The following is a 22,597-nucleotide window of genomic DNA, read 5'->3' as shown; positions in this document are numbered from 1 at the left end:
GTATGACAAGTTAATCCCTTTCAAAAAAAAAATTTCAAAGAAAATGTGACTCATCTTTAGCTCTCATGCATCACATGTTATACTGGGATTATTAAAATTGTTTATACCCATCTTATTCTCTTTCCTCTCCTAAATGACAACTGCAGCTGACTTTGCGGTTTACTAATGAATGGCACTTTTACTCAGCGGTTGGGAAGCCGAGCTGCTTTTCAATGTTGAGTGCTTCGTGTGACTCATTGGATCTCATCCAAAACTACGGTGTTGGTGCAGTGATTAGTTCTCTTTCCATCTCTAATCCTCAGCAGGGTGGAGGAACAGCGGATCATAAAAATCAGGTGGAAAATGTTAGTCCCGTATTGAAATAGTAACCAATCAATGCATTTTAAAGCTGCAAGAACCACATGGGAGAGGATCATGGAAAGTGGCTTCACGTTGGAAATGTTTCACAGATGGGCTTCCATGTTGGTGAATGAATAAGCATGTTGAGGGAGTTCTCTGGTTGCTTACCAGGTCATCGTGGCTGTGCAGGAGGAAACTTCTGAGTACAATTTGTGACCAGTTAAATAAAAATGTAGAGTTGAAGCCAGGATAATAGCTTATCATTGGTATAAATTGTCAAGTAAATGTCAGGGTCAATAAAAATGTATATTCAACTAAATATATATATAATAATAATAATAATATAATAATAATAGTTTATTATTTATTATTATAGTAACATGGAGACAAAAGATGCCAATCCAGGGAATTGTTTAATCTTCCTACAGTGATTTGCATGGGAGTTTAAACAGAATAAGCTCACACAGATATGAGGAAGTGAAGAAAGAGCATTGAGCCTGCAGCGTGTTTGAGTAGAAAAACAGCATCTTTAGATCAGTACAGCTTTTATCATTTGAATTCAAGTGTTTCAAATATTAAAAAAATATGAAAAAGGCAGTGTACCCTGCAACTTCTCTCCAGATCTCTCCAGATGTTCATGTTGTTCATTATGACAGCCGTGGTTGAGAAAGTACTTCATTGCCCTACTTAAGTTTTAATACTATTGGGTAGAAAACAATGTAATAGCTTGCAAAGAAAGTAGGAGCACTTCAGAATGACAGCTACACATCACACAGGCTATTGACATGAGCTGATGTTTTGGCAACAACGCTTTCGAGGCAACTAATCCATGCATGGATGTATGAAATATTCATAAAACAATACAAACATCTGTTGAATAAAAACTATTCATATTTTTATGCAAAATATTTAGTAAGGCCATTTCTTTAAACCCTCAAATCTGCAATATGATTCATTCCTTTTTCAAGGGTAGAAACCAAATCAAGGGTCAATAAAGTAGCACAAGTACAGTAATTATGGGCAATCTACTAAAAGTAAATGCCACTACCTCTTTAAAACTTTAAGCTAAGGTTAAAGGGTAGGGACAAAATATGATTACTTACATCTTATCTCGTTAATAAAGACGGTAATCACTGTAAGTGAGTAACTCACTTACTCCATCTGTACTCCGTCCATCCGGTTATCCATCCCCCATGTGCATAATCTAAACCTGCGTCAACCAAGACGGCCCACACACTTATATTAACTTCCATAGTGACCACAGCAGCACATAGGGCTAGCTTAAGGACACTTCTTCCGTTTCTACCCTTCACAATAAAAGCCCAACTTAGAGCATTTCGCTAAGAGGAAACTCAAAAACGAATAGCTTACACGATGCCAACACTAGATATCAAACAAAAGCCAGAGACCATATTATATTCAGTTGGTGTGAACTTTAAATTCACCACTTCTAAGCAGAAGAGAGAAGATAACGTGGTCTCACAGCTACCGGGCAGCTGCCTCCGTCTCACTTAGACTCACCCTGGCTCCAGTTCTGCAGCTGTCTGTACCATAGATGTATAATAAGAATGGCCTGTACCCCCTCGCTGACATTTTCCCCAAGCGGACAGGACGACTTAATGTGGTGGAGTTATCGTAGTCTGGAGAGCAGTGTGAACCATAGACTGTATGTATGTACTGTATGTGAATGCGAGGAGTGCTTACTCTGACTAATAAAAAAACATGACTGTTTGACTGGGTCGCAGGCAAACACTGTCTTCCTTTACTTTTTACCCTTTCTCTAACTGGGAATGTTGGTGTCGGCAGTCGTAGAAGAAAATTATTAAAAATGGATTTTCTGAAGTGATATTTTAATATTGCACAGGAAACATCACAATAAATCAATAGCTTTTGGGGCCCATATATTTTCATGAGAGCACATGTAATGAGGTTGTGTTTTGTTCGGTATGTTTACCCACTATGAGTGGCTTGCTGTGTGAGGCCACCATGGTGAGCTTTGTTTAAACATGGGCATGTACAAGGCCAGCATGTGTCCCTGTCTGCCAGCCATGATGGATGGTTCTCTGGTGACCTGTATCAACCCTTTCACCCCCGGTCTATGGTTGCTCGCAGTTTGCTGGGCATTTTTGGTTGACAAGCCTATTACAATTGTGAATTAACTTTATTAAATTCTTTTTTTTTATTCAAGTTAGGCCTTTTTTGCCATTTTTATTCTCTGTGGCTATGAATCGGATGGTGACGTAATGCATTTATCAAAATAGAAATGATAATATTTTCCTCTGTAATGTGGCATGGAAAGAGTATGCTTAATTATTCCATGGTCTTGCTGTGTAGGACTCACTGTGCTCAGCTGGACCTACAAGGATCGTTCTGTTGGGAAGGAAATTTCGAGTTTTATGATCTGAGTGGAAAGAATGGGACTGGCTCAGGATTTTGTCAAGCTCACCCAACTGTTGCAGAAAATACCAAATGAGACCAGTAAATATGGAACGTGTGAGATTTCGGAGGAACCGGATTTCATTCAGACTTCATTAGTCTGATGTTGAAAGCATAGGCAGCCTGTGTGGCCCTCACTCATGCAGGGATTTAACAATACATGGCTAACAATTCTGGGTGGGTCGAGACACCCAGCTCACAAGACAAGACACAGTATTGGGTTCTTGCGATCAAGACAAGATTTGAACATTGAAAGTCACAAAATGAAAAACCAGCACTGAACGGTTTTGCCACAAACTGAAATGACTGGCTTCTGTCCTGTATAAATAACTGTTACACTGTTACCTTTTCAACATGAATGGTGAAGAGAGAGTCTCTTCACTCAGAGAACCAAGGTTAAAACATGACTAACATAACTTTCTGGCAGTAGTTGAGACCGTTGAGACTAGTGATAGACCGATTTTATTTACTGAAAGCGTCCACAGGCAGCTCAGTGTTGCTAGAGAAGCTGCAGTTCACGTTCAGACCGTGCACTGCCCCTCCACCACTAACACCATGGCAGTCTTCAATTTCAAATCAAGCACTTCATTTCAATAGCTACTTTTCAGGTATATTGTTTTCTTAAATTATTTAAATGTGTTTTTATTATTTTTAAAGAAATGGCAGAGCATATTCCAAAACAAATCCAGTGTGGCAGGGTTTACATTTTTATGATGTAAATTGAGGGAGAAAAAGCAGTATCAGCTCCACAAATCGGCTAAGGCTGATGGAAAAAAATATATAGGTGCCAAAAAATCCATATTGGTCAATCACTACTTGAGACCAAATGTTTTGTACTTTAATTTGTCATTGCATAGTCTATTCCTTTCCGTTCCACTTCCGGGATTGCTTGGGTGCTGCAGGAAGTTTAAATTCTGTGGATTTATGAGGACTATTGTTAACTGCTTCTGAGATCCCTGCATGGTAAATTGAGACGGCTAGCTAGACTATCTGTTCAATCAGAGTTTTCTCTCGCACAACTATTTTGCAGCGGCTCTGTGCGGAGCTTAGCACCGCCCATGGCGATTCGGATTGGTTTAAAGAAATGCCATTAAACCAGAGCACGTTTTTCACCCATCCCCAAATGCTATGTGGAGTAGCCAAATACTCCTTCAGCGTGTTTTGGAGGAGTTTCTGGCAAAGCGAGACTATTGCACAGTAGACAGAGACATAAAGTTTATTTTACTGTTGTTTTACGTTGATTACGTTGTAAAGCACAAATATATTACCATCAAACACTCAACAAGTCAACTCAACTCAAGTTTGACAACATGCCTTGTAGCATGTAATTTAAAGATCAAGATTACAATACCTATTTTTATGAGGGCTAAAGCTTAAGCGCATGGTTTCCTGATATTTTTTACCGATGGGCCGTCTTTACATCATTTGGAAAGAATCCAAAGGAACACACTCAGTAGGTAAAGGCTTTTTTAAAACAGGTGTTGTGATTTGGGATCCATGGAAACAAGACAAAACAGCAAATAAAGCCCTGTGCCATAAAAGAGCAACTTGAAAATATAATGATGTGTGACCTTATGTGCTGGTGAAAGGCAATGGCAATTTGTCAGTAAAGGGTAGTACATGTGAGTGAGTTTCAAGGGAGCCGTTTAAGTGTCTGACTTATGGAAACAGAGTTGAAATATACTGTAGGAGAGTCCTGAAGTTTTCATGGTAAATATAGTATATAGTTCTGTTATCAGGGGAGGCTGTCAGTAGTAGAGTTTACTTTTAAAAAAAACATGGCTCTCAGTTAAGTTTATTTATATTTGACCTTTCTTAGCCCAATGACCATTGCTTTTGCAAATACAAAGTTTCCCTAACAAACTATCTGAGTTTAAAAAATACAGTATATTACACATTCAAATAATTTGTATGTAATATCTACTAACAGACATGTAGTGCATTTATAACAATGAAAGTTAGCATCATCAGGTCACACTGTGAGCAAATCATGAATCTTGGATACCTTTTACTTTAATATGGCCATTCCACATCTTTATGTGACAGTTTGTTTTATAGCAGCAGTGATAACTCTTCAAAGGACATCTTCTTGGCTCTGTCAATTGTGTTGGACATTTGTTTGGCAACAGTATCATCTTTGAACAAGCTTGCCTCCCAACCAGGTGAGACATGGAGTAAAGCCATGTAAACATAGGAATCCTAGTTTGTTTGTTTCCCTGTTTAAGCCTCTGAACTGTGGAGAACACAAAGTATTCTGTAGCTGTGTATTTAGGTTCAGGTCTACTAGCTTTAATGACTGATGTCCCGGGGAAAGGAAAGCCTTGGGAATGATTGGAACGGCACCCTGGCTTAAGGTAGACCATAGCTCATTCCCTTGCTGTTTATGGAATTAGAGAGGGCAGCAGTGACACCCCAAACCTTCAGCTCAGCACAACTTTAAACAGTGTTACTATACTGCCTGACACTAACCAGTAGTAGCATTAGAGAAGCATTAAGTGGAATAAATAATGGATAGCCTGTAAATGTGGAAGAGTGTTTATGGGGGTGTCCCAATACTGTAGTGTATCTTTATTGCTTATATACTGTTGGACCTGTCAGAGACGCTCTGTTTGATCATTTCCTGTATAAGAAACCACTAACACTTGGACAAGTGTTAACTACTCGTTAGAACGTTTTGTACTTGCTTTTGGCAGTGATTACATTTTCCTATTTGACTACTTTTGTGAGGGTACACCGAATACGTGTGCTTTGACACGTGTACCCACCACATAGTCTAAGCGTAAGAGCCGTATGTCCAAACTTTGCTATCAGGAATCAAAGAAACTGAACTCTAAACCATGTCTCTTGACAAATCCTCAGTTTGTCCAAATTTGGGACCAATGCGCTATTTTAGAAACTGCTCTTAAACCCAACCCAACTGATAATCTACATATCTCAGGTTTGATTTGCACTAACGTGTGTCCTATTTGGCAGCCTAAAACCTGGAATTGAAGGCTGTATGAAGAATGCAGAATGGAAAGAAATCACTGATGCGGTCAGCAGTGTTGTTGCAGTAAATTGGACTCCAGCTGAAATTTGATTAATATATATATCCTTGACATATGTAGGCTATTAGTCCTAATAGTAATATATAGGCTTATCTTGCAATCTCTTAGGCCTACATGTAGGTGTACCTATATTGAAATAAACACACAGTGGCAGAGTTTATACCGTGTTTTTTATTTTTATTTTACACGTTTTTTTCATTAGTCAGTGCCAGGAAACTGTAAGCTGTGAGGGAGAGCATGTGTCTTCCCCCCCCCCCATGCTGGACCACCACCCCGACCCTGTCTCCTGACAGCAGAGGGGCTGGAAAAACAAGCCGATGTTGGTCAATGGCAGAAAGAAATCGTTCACTTGTGGCCATTAATAAGACAAAAACTTAAAGAATAATGAAAAATTGTGTGTATAGTCATGTTTCCTGTATTGAATATCATTGCCAAACATGACACTATACCTTTTAAAGGTGACGAAGGCATGTGCCCGTCCTACCCCTTTGTTTTGGTCGTACGCACGTTTTACAAATGAGGGCCACTGAGACTAAGCATCAAACACCAGTACGGAAATTAAAAACTTTTCATCTTTACAGTTTGTATAATTTAAGTGACGTTATACTAATCAATATTTTCTATAAAATAAAAAATATATATACACTGTATGGATATATATATATATATATATATATATATATATATATATATATATATATATATATACACTACCGGTCAAATTTCCATGCCACTCCATTATAGACATAATACCAGCTGATCTAAGTGGGTGGCTGATCTTTAATGCAATATCTACATTGCCCATTATCAGCAACCATTGATCCAATGTTCCAGAGGCACATTTTGTTTACTAATCTGATATCATTTTAAAAAACTAATTGAGAAAACACTGGAGAATCCTTTTGCAATTATGTAAGCACATAATGTAATTTGAAAACTGCTGACCGGGTTAAAAAAAACAATTGACCTCAGCTGGTATTCTGTCTATAATGGAGTGCAATGGAAATTTCTAAGTGACCCCAAACTTTTGACCGGTAGTGTATATATATATATATATATATATATATATATATATATATATATATATATATATTTCATTTTGTCTGTAGAATATTAGGTAATTACTGGAAATGTTTTAAACTAAAGGTATGTATTAATCCAGAAGTTTTTATCAACAAATTGGATGTCTGCTCTTGCCATGAACCTACATTATCTATAACTACAAATGTGGTGTTCTAAAACAAGAAACGATTGTAATTAGCTGTGTTTCAAATGCACCATTCTGTTTTGAATGTGTGGTTAGCAGTTTTGACAGCGGTGTGTTAGCATTTGAACTAAGTGCTGTAAATTCACAGTGTTGTCCAGGTGGTGGTTAAAGCCATGGGATAAGTGTGTAGAGCTTTGAACTTTTTGAACTGTGTTCAAGCAATGAAAAACAAACTACAGTGTTGTCCAAATGAACAGCTGCAGTGCAGACTGTAGAGTTTTGCACATTACTCCAGTTGTGCCCACTGTTGTCTAGCAATCGAAAAAAAACCTGTAAAACAATTACGCCTGCTATCATAGACCTGGATACACATATTTTCAAAACAGTTTACAGGTACTGTACACACCTACACTTAGCATGTACTAGATGTTTATTAAAATAAATAAATAACTTTACAATTTTTTTTTCAAATACACCTTTAATTAATATCCCATGAATCAATAGCAGTTGTAAGCACCCATACAAATAATTGAATCAGTCTGTGCACCAGTTGGCACCATGTTGTAGAGGCCACCCTGTTTTGACTTGACATTTTAGCACAGCATTCCTCCTGGACTCACGTACTGTAGCGGGAAATTACCAGAGGGGGTTTAAGTACTTTGCCAGGGGTTTATATGTCCGTCTGTGGACAGATTTTGTCACTGTAATAGCGCTGACGACCGTGCATGATGCAGTCACGGAATTTGACTGGTGTGTTTGAGATCAAAATGAAGGCAGAGTTCGAAGATGGGTGTGGTCTGAGCAAGAGCCCCAAATGTATGCGGGTAGGAAGTTGGGAAATGGCCATTGCGATTGCAAGATAGTCTCTAGTTTCTGAGAGTATTTTATGAAATGAACAAGCAAAACAGCCACTTCAAAACTGATCAATGAACTGTGTCTTTTGTTTCTGGTGTTATCAATCTATGCATTTCAATACAAAATTCTCACTTAATGAGCAGGTTTCTAAGTTAGCGCCATTAACCTCCCAGGGAATACTCACTCCAGCTTGTGTGATCTAATTCCATCAAGTGTGGCCTTTTCCATCCCTTTTCAACAAAGCACGTGTTTGCTTGACCCTAACATAAATATTAAACCAAATTTTCAAAGAATTTCAATGTATTCAGCAAACAAGTTACTCTAATGGGCTCTAAAAAACTTGGAAATAAATTATAACACATGGTTGTATTGATTTTATTCCTAAGCTTATAAGTGCATTGACATCAGGTGACAAATAAAAAAAACATCAACATTCAGTGTCTTAATAAGGTTTGAGCCTCCAATACAGTTCATTTTCAAAATATCGACCATTGGCGCTATACTGTTTTTTAAGTTTCAAGTTTACTTCAGTTTTTTAAGCAAATGGAACAACACTTTTGATGGTGACTGGGATTTGTGGGCATGTTGAATGACTGTTGAAACACAGCCCAACACTAATATTGCAACTCGTCAAAATTTCCAAGTTTCCACAACTGTGGATATTGGATCTCAAACAGCTGGAAAAAGGCTAAAGACCAGTAAACCAGTGTAAATGTGGGCAAATTCCATGTTACCCAACTTAATAGGATACTATGATAATATTGTATTAGGAATTGTATAAGGAAAATAATACATTACACATTTAAATAAAAATATTGTAAATTAGTATTTGCATGTATGTTAAATAACAGACATGTCCAGGCTGTAAACAACTTATTTGTATTTTATGCCGGGCCTCCATCATTTACACCTTGCTGTGTTTTGTTTTGGTCTATTTCATCTCATCTATTTGCCTATAATTGCTGACCAACTGAATGCAAGCACCTGGCAAATATAACATGGGCACATTATATTTCCAGATTTAACAGGTTAATGGGGATTACATAAACACACCATTAAAAAAGTGACTGGCAAGCTGTGGATTTTGCACTAGTAAGTGATGCACAGGATGCACTGGTCAAGTCTGCACCATTTGAGCAACAGAAGGTAATTTAACTTATTGGTTGACCTAAGAACAGAAGTCATGCTTGAGAGATAAAGAATTGCCTGCAAAATTTGAATGGTGTTTATTGGAGTATCCCAAACTAAGAAATTGGTGCGAATAATTTCTTCATAGAGTGTCTTTATTCCCATAGAGCCTTGAGCCTGTCAGAAAAGTTTAGTTTTTCTTTGTGAGGTAACCGAAAGGAAGTACAGTACAGCAGTGCTATCCCTTTCATGCCAAGGACTTGTGTTCGGTATCATTCTTTGAAACTATTTTTGTGCAAGTACATTTTGATATAGAACTACTGTCTTTTGTGAAGTTGCACTTGCTACGTGTTTGATAAGGCCTACCTGATAAGTAACTGATAACCCATAGTGTTTCTCATTATTAATCATTTAGTCAGCTTGCAGTGTGTTTTGTATAGGTTAGTTGTACCAGTAATATCTAGGTATGTATGTTGACCTGTTGGCCTTTGCGTTTCAGAAACTTGTATATGAGAGTAAGGTTTGGGTACTGTTCACTTTTTTCCGGTACTTGGAATTTAGTTACAGTACCCAATGGTACTTTTCCTCTGTAATAACAAAAAAATAATTGTAGTTGTAAAATTATTCCAAACCTATTTATCCTATTTATTTATAACATTTTGTTATTTATTTAGAACAGTTTACACTTGACACAAAAATAAAACACCTCCCTCTCCCCTCCTCAACCCCCGTCCCTACAAATGATCAAATAACTATTAATTTCTTACACTGCACTGTAGGGGTGGAACAGTTCATGTATTCATATTGAACCAAAACGTATGGGTTTCACAGTTCGGCACATGAATTTACACGGGAATACACAGTATAAAAATAAACAAAACTTGAGTGCAAATTAACTAATGTAATGCGGAACTACTGAAATGCGAACTACTGTTGGATAAGTGGGTTCTTCAGGGACACCTAATCTGTAGCCCCGCCTTAGCTCAGAAGCTCGGCGCGCCATTTGTAGCCGAGCTCCGCCTATGCATGCAGTTGTAGTGAGTCAGGGATAGCAGCACAAAGAGTTGTTAACTTAGTGACTTTTCAGACCCCCCTAGTGAGTTTTTTTTTATTAAAGCGACTGGCGACATACTTCAGCTTTCTGTAGAAAAGACGCCTGTATTGTCCAGCGAGCACGCTGGACAATACTCTACTCTATACTCTTTACTGTGACTAAAGAGCAGCCCCTTCCCTCTCTGCCCTCTCCTCACTGCGCGGGCAGGTAAAAGGGGAGGGAGGACAGGGTGCGGGGCCGTTGTAGGAACTACAGACAGCGGGACGCACCGGGAGAAAGACGCCGCTTAGTTGGCCTGGCCCAGGGCAATATACAGTATACTATAAAGGCAGTATATACTATTTAATACTTATTAGCTTTAGCCAGGCAGGCAGCAGCTTTCAGCTGTTAAAAATGTCCCGGAGACGTGATAACGTTCCAGTAATCAGGTAATTTATTTTGTCTCGGCAGAGAACAGAGATGCTGTGTTTTATAGCTGATTGTCTCATTTTGTTTACAAGTTACAAATGGAGTCTGGAGATTATGTGGGGTAATTAATGTTTACTGTTTACATCTTACACATTTCAGGCTTTTTACATCTAGCTCAATGGAGAGACTATATGACACTAGGTACAGCCTGAGACATAAAAAAAAAGAAAAATTGCCTTCTGCTTTTGTTTTGCTTTCCCCTCCAGTGTACCAAACTTGTACCGAACCATGATGTCTTAACCGAGGTATGAACCGAACCGTGACTTCTGTGTACAGTTTATTCTTGTATTTGTATCTTATTCCATGTTTGTGTTTTCTATCTGATTTTACATTGCTTTTTAAGGTTTTATCTAAAGCGTTTTGAAGTGCCTTGTTGCTAAAATGTGCTATAAAAATAAAGTTGCCTTGCCTTTCTCTACCCCAGCCTGTCAGTCAGTCAACAAGGCAAGTGTAACCACCACACTTGCAATCGCTTTACCGGCATTGCTGTGACTCACTGTGACTTTAACAAACTGTGTCGGAGCTCCGCTCCCTGTCAACATGCAGGGAGGAAAGATATGCTCATGCTTATGCATTCGCTGGTACCGAAACTTGGACAGCTTGATTTAACGTGAATCTTCCCTCTGTGGTATCGACGCAAATCGGTCGGTACCCAAAAAAGTACAGAGTTTGGTACCCAGCCCTATAGAAAGTCTTTATGAGTACAATGTGGTCCCATATGGAAATGGACCACACATGCAGCATAACTATACTTTGAAGCTGCAGATTGTTTGTCTTGAATTCTTCTGGGACAACTAAGCAGACGCAGTTGTGTTTGAGGACTTTTATGCCACCTTTCAGTATACAGTGCCTTCTCCAAACAGGCCAGCCAAAACCAGACCGTCATGAGTGTTGTCACTTTACATGCAGATTGGCAGCAAAAATCCCCCCCCATTAAATCCTGTATCGACCTTGAAGAGTGCACCACATCTACAATCCTCAGCTATAAATTAACAGTCAAAAATTTACCTTTTTTTAATTTGTTTTGTTTATTATCTGTTTTGTGTCACATATTTCATCTCTCAGTAGCCTTAACTTTTTATGAGTTTTTTTCCACAACTCATCCCAGCAGGATGCAATTGTAGATTAGATTTTCCGTTTACTGTCCCTGTGGTGATTTTTGTTAGACAACAGCTTACAAATCATTAGTTATGGTATCCTCTGTAAAAACAGTAGTTAATCAGTTGCCGGAAGGCTTTGACTGTCTTGATGTCAAAAACAGAAGTCAGTCATTCTGCTTTGAAGGAAGACCTACTTGCTCCATTTGCCTCCATGTTTTGATTACTTCTCCATGTGTGAAGAGGAAGTCTTTGACTGAACATGGAAGGATTCCACGCAGCGCAGTAAGACCTCATTACACACTAGTGTCATCTATTACAACTCTACCTTCAGGAGGATGGTAAAGTCACCACAAAACTCAACGTACATCTTTTAAATGATCTGGATTGAGGCCAATTTATTGTAGTGCAGAATTACTACCCAAACTGTCACCTGAGGGATTTATTCTCTTCCTGAGCTGCTATCCAGCCATTCTACTTCATAGACAGGCAAAGACGAAAGCCCACTTTAAAGGAAGGTGGAAAAAGAGTAGCAAAGGACTGAGGCCAAGCGGGTGGTTGTGGTTTGCTAAAATTGCAGACTAAAGCATATCTTCAAATCAAGGAGCCCAGAGGATGGAAGAGGAATCCTCCTAGTGTTATTGTTTCCCATGTTCTTCCACCCACAGTAATATTTTCTGGATGAAAGCATGCTCCTTGCCCTTACTCCAAAGACCCCAATTTCACAGGAGAAAACCAAAGGAACCACAGTACGGGAATTGCTTTTTCCACTGCACATGAGATAATGTGTTGCAAACTATGTTATGCCTGGGTTCAGCTGCCAAACTAGACCATTATTTCCATTTTTCCTAGGTCTGTTATTAAGAGAACCAATGTCTGTTTGAGACTTAAATAATAGTTTCACATCATGAAGCTGTCAGAAATGAGCTATTGAGGGAGGGACATCCTCCTATAGTTTATTAGATTCAACAGCTTGTAGTGACGTAATGTGAAAGTTTTATAGCTAGTAGTGATTGCATGCTCTGGACCGTTTATAAAGGTCTTATACCTTAAGTCTTATGGCGTGGAGAAATCTGGCTACAAAATGTTTACTGCTATAACCTAAACATGGCTTAATTGGAGCAGTGAGCCATTTCCTGAACCACATCAGAAAACGAGACAAGCTTAATAACCCCACACTTCTCAACAAACATATGTATACACTTAGTATCCTCTGAGTGCAGGCTGCTTTCAGAGGCCAGTGTTGAGCTCATGATTTGGCCGGGTGTCTGTTAGCTCTTTGTACTGTACGGTCAGACTACAACAGACAACCGGTCCTGCGCTCCTTCTTGGACACCAGCAATCTTATGTGTTTAGTTTGGAAACTTACCTTGGAAACGTTTCTGAACATGTAACCTCAGTCATTTAGTTCTTCCGCTTCTTCGGTTGCTATGAAAGACTCAGATCTTGTTTTGGTTAGAGCATTTGAACTGCACAGACATGACGCATGGACAAAGCTTTGTGTCATATGTCTACACTAGTAGTTGATCATTGGGCCCCACTTGAACTTAAGGCCTGGGAAACCTATCCTGATTGTCCCCACCCTCCCTGTGGCAGCCCAGGCCAATGCACGTTCATCAGAGTGAGACATAATGTGAAACTGTGGTCACTGCTCACTATTGAAATGTTACCCTTGTGCAACTGGCTCCCTGCTGATGAATATGTACAATGCACACGTTCTAGTGCCAAGTGTTTAATTTCCTCCAAGTCGCAGAGCACACAGTCATAATTATTGTTCATTTGACAGATCGTTGTAAATGTCACATGTCATTGCAGTGGACTTGATGTGGGGACATAAAAGGTGAAACTATTGAAAAGTTACATTCATCCAGCAACAGCAATCAAAGTACATGTTTTATTAGTTTCCCTTCCCAAAACTGTAAGCCAGTTTATCTTTGGAACAATAGGGTGTCTGTCAATTGAATTTACTCATGAGTCAATTCTTTATAACATTAGCTGTTTCTCCAGAGCAATGCGGACAGTTTCTGTTCCAAGAGCTCGGTTCTTGTGCCCCTGCCTGGATGATCTTAAGATAGCAGTTTGCTTAGTATTCACTAAAAAACTATTGTTCTGCACAGTTATAGCACACTGCTGTAGTCAGACAGTTAATGAAACATAAGCTCTCATTTGCACTGCTGTTTATAGAAGATGGCATACTTGATTACAGCCCTATTTGTAGCTAAGAAGATCACCATATATTATTGGGTTACTCCATTACAGAAACAGAAACTGGAGAGCTGTTGCCTTTAAGATTATTTTAAATGCTGAGGATTATGCTTGTATTATGTTACCTCTCCGTCTAAATACCTTTAAATTGAAAGAGAAGAAACACAGTTACCTAATGTTTGTTGGTCATAGATTCCATGTACTTTAAGCCAATATTTAGTCTTGACAATTTTGCCAATATTTAAAGTCAGCTATTTCCACTGGCCAGGCGAAGCATTGCCTTTAATAAAACAGAGCCCCAGACAGACATTCTTACACTAGTCTGTCCAGTCAACGTTCCCAGCTGATGTAAACTCTGTGTGTTACAGTGTGAGTGTTGTGTCAGCACATAAGCTTGAATTTTTATTATCAGTGTGATTAGGCTTAGGGCTAGTTATGATAATTACTGACTCTGGATGAATTCCAAAGTCTGCATCCTCTCTGTTTATGTCTATATATTGCACAGGTAATGTTGGACATGTGTCATTAAACTTTACAGCAAGGTCCTACTCTGACTGAATATCCCCATTGTGACAAATAAATTATTATCCACTGTATTATAGCTGCCTCACAAAACCGCCGTCGGTGTATTTACAGGCACTTAAATGAGTTATTGCTAGCTTTCTGCGGTAACCTGATTAACTAAACAGTCTTAAACATAGTTTTCAGTTTTGTCCTTTACGGTAAGGACCCAGGCACACCAAGCTGACCTTCAGGCCTATGTATGCTAACCATCACTTGTAGCTTTTTCCATTGTGTACAGCACCATTGGCTTTAGATGGCCAGTGTCAGTGGCTGTTGAACCAGTTCAGCATGTTGAGTTGGAGTCTGTAGCTGAGGGAGAACTGTTTGAACTGTTTATCCAAATTAATCTGTAATTTCATCCCTCTAGTTGAATGTTTCCTTTATTTTTGCATGCACCTCTTCTTCCTCCACAAGCAAACCACCATGTGCTGACTCCACCAGTGCAAAGCAAAGCAAACCTTGGGAAGGAAGCTTTGTAGACACACTCAGGGCAGAAGAAAAACACTGCTCGTTGTGGAAAAGAAACTACTGTTCCCTAACACTACATATTTTGCTAAAAACATAATTCAATCTATCTTTTGATGTACGAGTGAATTTATTTTTGAACTTCAATTTAAGTCAGTAACGCTAAGTGAAGGACAGTGTTCTCTATAGAAGAAGGGCTCCTCAAGTTTTGCTCCGTGCTTCGTGGCTACCCTTGCAGTAGGTTGCAAATATATAAAAATAGTTTTGTCAAAGTATGAAAAGTGCTTAGAGGTCCAATGTGTGGGAATTTATGCCATCTAGCTTTGAGATCATATATCATAATCAACTCTCTCGCGCCACGCAGTTCAAATTACATGTTACAGCTACGGAGGCCTTCACACTTCAAAAAGCTCTTTTCAATATCCTTTTCTGAGCAAAATAGAAGACCATTCCTGAAATTGGGATTTTGAATGTGTGTGGTCCTCAATGTTTACTTCTCTAAACTTGCCGGGGCCAAGAAGCAACAATACCAATTAGCAGCATTAGCAGCACCTGTGAGTTTATAATGTGACAGCAAAAATGTGAAAGGCTGAGCAGTATATCCTGTATGTCCTTTACGTGCTGACGTATTTCAAGATGCCGCATGAATATAAAGCGTTTACCCCAGTTCATGCGAATAGAAATGTAAAATTTCTAGCCAATAGGAATACTTGGAAATGATGGTGGTAGTAAATATTCATGAAAAAGGACAAGTTGGGAATGGGCAACACAGATTTTGATAATAAACAACTAAAAAAGTTACACACTGGACCTTAAATGTTCAAAGAAGTGGAAAGTTGATAGCAATTATTAAAGGCTGATCCCAGAAAGGTTGTTCTGTGCCATAGTGATTTTAGTTCTTTCTTTATTACTTTTTTTATGACAAAAGTGAACCAAAAAACATAATGTATTTTGGAGGAATCATCGTTCAGAGTGATTCTTGCATTCATATTCTCCCTATTCTTTTGACTCTATTTAAGAGCCTCAATGCTTTCAAATCAGCTCACTTTCCTATGCACCAAAATTGTCTGCAGTTGCTAACCTTTTAGCTACTGATTGCCATAAAGTCAGCCTGTAGGGATTATAATGGAGAGTTTAGGTTTAAGATGTGAGAGTTTATACTTGAGTAGTATAAGTTGTTACAACCTATTCCCCCTATCCTTGAGGCTGCCACAGGGGGTCCCAGACAACAGGTTTGAACCAACGCACTAACAATGAAAGCCGGTGAGCTGATGGAAAAGTCATCTCCACTGAGACAGATTTTATTGCTTTCCAAGCCTTCTGTCCCCTATGAGGTCATTTTGGAGGAATGTCCCAGAGAGTAAAGTAAAAGTCAGGTCGGAGTACTTGACCTGTTTTGTTTTTCTCATGCTCAAAACTAACTAGCATGGAGCTTGTAAAAGAACAGAGGCTTGTGTCACGGTGAATATCAAATGACGGTAGAAGACCTAGTTTCAGGGACGCCTTCATTGCAAAAGTGAATAGTAATCAGTGTAGTAAAATTGAGTCATAGACTTGTAGGGGAAAGTACAGTCAGCCTTGGCAAAAAAAGTTCTGTATCAGGTTTTACTGACTGAACTTTGTCAGCCAGTTTTCATGATGCTTTGTGAAGTATAACAGTTTGGCTTTGGGCTAATTTGTCTGTAATATTTAGTTTACAAGTTAGTTTTGTTCTCAGTAACGAGTAAAATGGCAAACTGTGTTGCTCTGGATCCTCGTTAGAAGAGTGGTCCGCTTTCACTGAACTGGCTGAACGTAGGTCAGGTTTTGAGATAGATTTTGATAATCAAGTAATTGTTTAAGTAACTTTCTAAGCAAATTCAAAGTGGTTCCCGCTTCTCAAATGTGAATTCTTGCTAGTTTATTTACAGTTTTCCTGAATTGCTAAACTCTAAAACCCATTTGTTGAATCAGTCACTCTTCTTGCAAAACTTTAAACAAATTCTCACTCGCTAAAACACATTTCACACTGTAATGCACTTGTGTTGCAAAATAGTTAACAAAGGGAGCAAAAGTTAAACACAACAACAACACAGTTGATATTGTTTACACACGATGCAGACTGATCTCATGAAATGGCGTGTGTATGACACGCTAATTGTATGCCATTATTGGCATGTTATCAAGCTGCATACTCACTTTTTAGCATGTTTATCAAAGCTGTTTGGCCTCCATTGACTTACATTACCTTGCGATAGCGTGTGAATGTACGCCGTAGCATGTAGTGTGAAAGTCTGTGTAGGGTGTTGGTCGGGGTGGTAGATGGGTAAAACACAGGACTTTCACACAGGAGACTGGGGATCATGTCCCGCATTTCACGTTCCCTAAACTCAACCGTCAGTTGTTGTTTTTTTTTTATTAAAGCCAACCTTGTTCTTCATTTCCTAAACCCAACCTGCGTGTCACGTTTCCTAAACTCATGTGTTGCTTTCTTCTTGTGATAACAAGGCAAGTGGCGTATGTTTACACCCCCTGTATATACACGCAGATAGCTCAAAATGCGTACAGATATCACGCCACTTGGCTTAAGAAAGTTGGCGGGTATGTTTACACAAAGTCATGTCATGTTGCACAATAATTCAAAATTGTTCACACATTTTGACTGAGGTGATCATACCAATTGTTGAGAATATGAACCAGTTCAGAGTGTACAGGTGGCACAAGGTCTGATGTTGCGGTTTCAGAATATTTTTAGTGTAATGGCATATGCTTTTCATTTAGTTTTCTTTTTCTTTGGCCTTTTACAGTTGGATTACTGCATTGTTCTACAAGTGCCTACAGTAATAACAGACATCAATAATGTAGTACTTGCCCTACTTGAGTGAACAACATATTCACTGTACAAGTTGATATACTTTTTGTTTTCATGCAAAATGTGTTTACTGTATAAAATAACCATTTCTTTCTGTAACTACATGCCCTGGACACAGCATGAACCTTCATTACACAGCCATGTCCAATGAATGCTCTGCAGTGTTTTATTGACTGGCTGTGTGTATGATCTGAAAGTATGTTTGATTTTGCCAGCAGAGTCAGGTGTTTTGTGAATATATTTTAAGAATTTGGTTTTGAGAAAATGGATGAGGGTTTCAAGAAATGTGTCTTAGCAGTCGAGAAAACTGTAATCTTGTGTGTGCGATTGTAAATTGAATATCTTTAGGTTTTGGACTGTTGGTCAGACAAAACAAGACATTTGAAGATGTCACATTTGGCATTAGGAAATTGTGACAGGCATTATTTTGTACGTTTTGGACAGAAATTTGTCAAGACTTCCTAATTCAGTCATTTTTAGCTAAGCCACTTGCAAGTCGTTTGCATAAATGTTTTCAGGTTTGGATGTATTTTCAGAATTGTTTTTTTTTCTATGACGTCAAGTATATATCCAGTAAGTCCCCACAAGGCATCAATAGATGGATTTTCTAGCCAATCTTAGAGTTGTTATTAGTTAAATATAACTCTGATGAGACCATTTGTTATTCTTCACAGTTTTTCTGAAACAATATATTCACCAATAGTAAGTAAGTTAAAAAGGAAAAGCATGTTCATGAATCAGCATTCTGTTGTGCTCTGTAAAGTACTCCTTAGTGCTGTTGGAGTGGTGAGTTGTGATCATAGGTGATCATCATATCTTAAAGGTGAATTGTAGAGTATACCCAGCAAGGAGAAGAAGAGGATGCCTGACTGATTTTCTTATAATTTTCTTATAACAGTGTTTATACCCAACCTGGTAAAGTAGTTTGTATTATTACAAAGGAGGAGGTGGTTTTGAGTTTAGGGCGTTACATTTTCCTTCCAGCCTGTGTCTGCCAGGTGGCTAAATGAAGCTTACAGAGTCTCAATGTGCTAATGCTTAGCTAGTGCTAGAGCTTTATGTTTCCCTAAACCAGAGATGCCCAAGTTATTCATATGAAGAATACCGTAATTCTTGAAATTCTTTGTGGATAAAACTTAGGGATGTAAATTAATAGGGAAGTTTAACAGCACTGTGCTTTACATTTTGGTAACACTTAGAATTCTACGGCAGTTTAAAAATACTAAGAGGAGAATAAGCACAAGCATGTCAAATGCAATGGCGGGCCAAAACAAAGGGAGCAGCTTGGCCGATAGCCCTGTCCTAAACCTACCACTATATTGCCCTCAGTAATCAACTGTATGCCCTAAACATACACTGCAGCTTGTTTCTGTTGCTGTTTTGGAAGAATGCTGCTGAACCAAATATTAGATTTTATCAGTAGACATGAACAGTCTGGTAGATCAAACACTAGTCATGCCAAATGTTCCATTATTGTTGAGTTGTGAGTCACTTCAGTGTTTGATCCACGAGAAAATTGGTGGTTATACTGGGATTGTGCAAAGTCTTTCTATATGCGTAAGAAGATAAATGCTTTGTGTTTGGCTGAAAAAAAAGCATGCAAACACAACATTGTCCAACATAGAGCTTCTCTGTTTTTAATAGATGTTCTGGTGCTTACAACTGGTGAGCTGACCTTGACATATGATAGTTGATGAAAGGTTCTAGGCACAAGCTATATTAACTAGTTCTTTAAAGTATAAAATTCCAACATCATTACCCACTTGTCTTGATTTATTACTGACAGCTGACTTTCATCTATCATTCTTTTATCCATTCTTTTTTTAGTTGGTTCATCTCTGGGGTCACTAAGTGTGCCAGTACGTGATATTACGAAGAACAAAGAAATAGCAAGGCAGTTACAGTGTGCTGCTATAGACTGTAGTATTTCACAAACACACTTTAATGTCTCATACTAAAGTCGGGGGCATTTTGATGGCCCTGTCCCTGTTGTAAAATGTGGAGAGGACAAGCTAAATATAAGTGTGAATTGGATTTCAAGATGCATGAAATGGTCAGTGCTGGGAGGAAAGCCAGAGCGCACACTGTAGTCATGCTCCACCGTGTGTCCCGGGGCACTGGCTGTGATGGATGGTTGTCGGCCCCCTCCAGTACCACCCCATTTCCTGGGGCCACACTGCTGGAGGTCACGTCTCTCTGGAAGTCAGCCACCAGCGCACTCAGTTCCAGGAAGAAAAACTCTGATCCAATACATGCTAGACACTCATAAACTGTCAAATGGAGCCAAAGCAGAAAATGTTGGACTGGCGATAAAATGAAGGTTCTGCCAAGACAAACAGTGCTCATAGCGTGGGATGGTGTCTTTTAGGAAACCAAATGTCTTCTGCTAAAAAATTATACTGCACACTGACTGACTGACTCTTAGAAGTGGCAGGACATGTCTTTATTGGAGTATTTCAGTTTAATTGTAAAGACCCATTCTTTTCTTGTGAGGTAATCCTATGTTTGCAAGGGGGGGGTGTATACAGTGATGTCACCCTGCAATTAACTCTATGTTCACTTCTCAGATTTGTTTGATCTGTGTAGTGTCTGACTTCTTATCAGAGGCAGGAAATCAGTTACCGCTACAACTGTTGCTGCTTAAGTAGAGTTCTTGAAGAGTTCTTAGATCAGCTACAATTACTGCAAGATGTTTTATCAGTTCTTTCTTTTGGAAATAAGAAAACCTGCCATAAATGATTTAAAAGTGTTGTTGAAATTGTCTAAAATGTAGCAATCCATTGGTGAGAGTTGATTTTTTTTCCTCTACAGAGTCAAATCATTACGCAACAGGTCATTCAATGTCCTGACCTCACAGTTACTCCATAGCCGCTGCGTGGGAGGATCAACACACTTGCAGGGCTGTTTTTGGCTTTCCCTTTACCTCTGTGTTGCAAAACTATTTATGACCATGATATTTCCATCTCATCCCATTCCAGGCATGTGAATGAAGTGTCATGAGTGTTGCCAGTTGCGACTTGCTGGCTTTGATTGTACTAAAGGTATTTGTGTATTAAAGTGTATCTTGAAGTTGAGGAACACAAGTCATGTAAACGTCTGCAGATTAGAGAACAGCTGTAGAAAAACACTCAACGAACAACTTGAACTTTAAAAAGTCCTTTTACAACCGTGTGATTACAGACAGGGGCTAGCGGGGCATCTGGTTGAAAACAGGAAACACAAGTGTGGTTTGGTGTCCCTGTTTTTAAGTTTCGTGCATGGCTTCCACCACCGTGTCCCTGCTCTACACACATGGTCTATTGTATATAAGAATCCATCATATATTTGTATAGTATTTTCAAACCTTTCCTTGATTTATATTCTTAATTCTTAGATATTACATTTCTGCAACACAGAAACCACTTAATAGTTTTGATAGGGGGGAAATGATATACAGACGCAACCTAATTTTATTTTAACTTATGGTGTAGTAATGTCACTATTTGCCACATTGGTTGTTTTTTTGGATAGCCTAAGGCACTCTAGCTTCGGCATGAGAAATGAAATTGGTTACCACCAATCCTACACAGCATGGGTTGTGTCTGAGAGTAATCACTGGAGCAGGATTGACAATTACCTGTCCAACAGTGCAGTAAATCTTAGCAGAGTTATTAGAGAACACTGTGTGTCTGGAAAATTGGAGGCTTTGGCCTCACTAATGGAGCAGACATACACTATCCTGAAGGGGCAGCAAACTTGCATGCTCAGTCAAATGTTCAGCATGGTCGTGGAGGGCAAAGTTGCAGATTTGCTGATTCAATAGAATTTGAGTGTGTGTTTCTGAATAGATTGAATATTCTCTTTCTATTGAGCTCTTTGTTGTTCTCTACCACCTCCTATAGGATACATCTGGTTCTTTAGATACTAAATTCTCTACTGTGTGTGCAGTCTGGATAATGAGCAGGTAGCATACAGGAGGTTTTTTTAAGACCCTTTTTGCTGAAAACAGCTGCAGGCTGTTGAATGAACCAATTATTGATTATCAGGCTGTTGAATGACTCAGTCTTCTGACAATTTCTACTCGCAATCGAATCACTGTTTGCATTACACTGTGAATGTTTGCAATTGTTCAATGCATATGCTTTTTATAATGCTTTTAACGTCTTGCTGCTGCATGCAATTTTATACTTAAATCTTTTAAAAATATTGTGTGTATGTTGTGTACATTTTTATATTGTGGGAAATGTTGCAACTTAAGAATTTCATAGCATGGTGTAAAATCTGTGCATATGACAAATAAATATCTTGAATCTTGAATCTAGAAGCTTTAACTGCTTTAGTTCTATTTAGCATCATGTATTTCATATTTCATCTATTTAATGTATTTCTCAGTTTGCAGTTTAATAATGAATTATGCATGCTGGGTTCATAGTTCAGTATTTGCATTTACCTACTGCTTCCAGTATGCTATGATTGACTTTTTAAAGATTATATCATAGTTTTTATTCATTTGAGCCTGGAAAGTAATTTTTCCTGGAAGAAATGTGTGTGAGGAACAAGCAAATCCGGCATCTGCAGTTGTGCCTGGGCTGATGGGAATGATATTAACCGCAGAATCGAACCCAAAACAGTAGCTTTAAGACTTTTTATGGAATGCAACCAAAGAACTGTGCAGGCTCTCTCTTTTTCAGCATGTGGTAGTCCTTTTACCTCTTTCCATCCGTAGCTACAAAATGGTAGGATTTGATACAAGTCCCCCCCCCCCCCCCCCCCTCATATGCAGCACCAGGGAGTAATGGCAGGAAGTAGGGCTTGGCTGGAGGATCGGGAGGCAGGATGGATGGAACTACTGTGGTAAGCGCTGTGGCGATGAAGTCAGTGTCTGGCTCACATTAGAAATGT

General features: G+C 38.8%; 2 long non-coding RNA genes across 3 annotated transcripts; both read left to right on the top strand.

Moving 5' to 3' along the window:
- The first annotated feature begins 1,240 nt into the window (after positions 1 to 1,240).
- Positions 1,241 to 15,287, top strand: LOC116675162 (uncharacterized). Of its 2 annotated transcripts, none has more exons than XR_004328302.1 (3): positions 1,241 to 1,251; positions 3,983 to 3,989; positions 15,155 to 15,287. It is a non-coding gene; the product is annotated as an uncharacterized LOC116675162 (long non-coding RNA). The 2 variants fall into 2 exon arrangements; XR_004328303.1 differs by lacking the exons at positions 1,241 to 1,251; positions 3,983 to 3,989 and adding exons at positions 8,792 to 8,802; positions 9,063 to 9,064.
- A 2,761-nt stretch (positions 15,288 to 18,048) lies between these two features.
- LOC116675161 (uncharacterized) lies at positions 18,049 to 21,059 on the top strand. The gene is made up of 3 exons (XR_004328301.1): positions 18,049 to 18,145; positions 18,771 to 18,776; positions 21,049 to 21,059. It is a non-coding gene; the product is annotated as an uncharacterized LOC116675161 (long non-coding RNA).
- The last annotated feature ends 1,538 nt before the right edge of the window (positions 21,060 to 22,597 follow it).

The sequence above is a fragment of the Etheostoma spectabile genome, unplaced genomic scaffold (genome assembly GCF_008692095.1).
Source record: "Etheostoma spectabile isolate EspeVRDwgs_2016 unplaced genomic scaffold, UIUC_Espe_1.0 scaffold00001583, whole genome shotgun sequence".
Lineage (NCBI taxonomy): Eukaryota > Metazoa > Chordata > Actinopteri > Perciformes > Percidae > Etheostoma > Etheostoma spectabile.
Note: the sequence above shows the minus strand (reverse complement) of the source record. Positions and strands in the feature narration are given on the sequence as shown.